This window comes from Apium graveolens, chromosome 1 (genome assembly GCF_009905375.1).
Source record: "Apium graveolens cultivar Ventura chromosome 1, ASM990537v1, whole genome shotgun sequence".
In the NCBI taxonomy this organism is placed as follows: domain Eukaryota; kingdom Viridiplantae; phylum Streptophyta; class Magnoliopsida; order Apiales; family Apiaceae; genus Apium; species Apium graveolens.
In genome coordinates, this window is record NC_133647.1 from 59,200,415 (window position 1) to 59,202,121 (window position 1,707).

Consider the following 1,707-nt stretch of genomic DNA (forward strand, 5'->3'; position numbering starts at 1 on the left):
GAGCACATCCTCAACTATACCCCTGGGGTAAGTAATGGAACGGTCAGCCAATTGTAGCGACATGTATGTGGGTTTTGGATCAGGCAGATTCAGCTTTTTAAAGATCGACAACGACATCAGATTAATACTTGCTCCCAAATCACAAAGGCACTTGTCAAAAGTTAGATTGCCAATGGTGCAAGGAATGGTGAAGCTTCCTGGATCTTTCAGTTTTTGCGGTAACTTTTGCTGCAGAACAGCGCTGCATTCTTTCGTGAGAGCAACGGTTTCAAGGTCATCCAGTTTCATCTTCCTTGAAAGAATAGTCTTCATAAACTTCGCATAACTAGGCATTTGTTCCAGAGCCTCAGCAAAAGGTATATTGATGTGAAGTTTCTTGAACACCTCCAGAAACTTCCCAAACTGTCTATCCAGCTTTTGTTGCTGCAATCTCTTAGGAAAAGGTGGTGGAGGATAGAGCTGTTTCTCCCCTGTATTATCCTCAGGCAGAGTATGTTCAACATTAGTCTTCCTTGGTTCCGCCGCTTTCTCCTTTTGCTTAGATTCTTCATCTCTAACTTCAGCTTCGACTTCTTTTGCCTTTTCAGCCTCAGCTACTTTTCCAGACCTTAAGGTAATAGCCTTGACTTGCTCTTTAGCTTCCTTCCTGCCTGGTACTTCCGTGTCACTGGGAAGAGTGTCAGGTTGACGATTGAGCACTGCATTGGCTAATTGACCGATTTGATTTTCCAAGGTCTTGATAGAAACCGCCTGACTCTTGCACAACAGCTTAAGTTCCTCAAAATCAGCACTAGTAGGTGCAGCTGCACTTCCCTGTTGAGGATATGATTGCCTTGTAGCATACTGCTGTGGTTGCTGGAATCCAGGTGGGTTAAACTGTTTACTCACTCCTTGCTGATATGGTGGCTGAATAGCATTCTGATTATTCCCCCAGCTGAAATTTGGATGATTTCTGTTATTAGGATGATAGGTCGCTGGCACAGGCTGCTGTTGTCGCTGATAATTATTCACATACTGAACAGATTCGTTGACAAGAGAACACTGATCCGTAGCATGAGAACCTGCACAAAGCTCACAAACCATAGCTATTTGATTAACTCCATACGTAGCCAGAGAATCAACCTTCATTGATAGCGCTTGGAGCTGGGCTGCAATAGCGGTGGCTGCATCAACTTCCAGAATACCTGCTACCTTGCCTGACGTCATCCTCTGAGTTGGGTTTTGATGCTCATTTGCAGCCATCGTCTCTATAAGATTATACGCCTCAGTATAGCTTTTAGCCCATAAGGCGCCTCCAGCTGCTGCATCGAGCATGGGCCGAGATTGGGCCCCCAAACCATTATAGAAACCAGTGATCACCATCCAATCCGGCATTCCATGATGTGGACATTTTGTCAACATTTCCTTGTAGCGTTCCCAAGCCTCGCACATAGATTCTGTAGGTTGCTGCGCAAACTGAGTAAGAGCACTCCTCATAGCAGCAGTCTTTGCCATTGGATAAAACTTCACCAGAAACTTTTGCGCAAGATCTTGCCACGTAGTGATGGACCCAGCTGGTTCAGAATGTAACCAGTCTTTAGCCTTATCCCTCAGTGAGAATGGGAAAAGCCTCAACTTGATAGCCTCATCAGTCACGCCATTATACTTAAAAATGCTGCAGATCTCGACAAAATTTCTTATGTGCATGTTGGGATCTTCAGTTGCCGC

At 45.0% G+C, this 1,707-nt stretch overlaps 1 non-coding gene across 1 annotated transcript; it reads left to right on the forward strand.

Annotated features, from left to right (window-relative positions):
• Window positions 1-1,372: 1,372 nt before the first annotated feature.
• Window positions 1,373-1,479, forward strand: LOC141683933 (small nucleolar RNA R71). The gene has a single exon (XR_012560507.1). It is a non-coding gene; the product is annotated as a small nucleolar RNA R71 (small nucleolar RNA).
• Window positions 1,480-1,707: the final 228 nt, after the last annotated feature.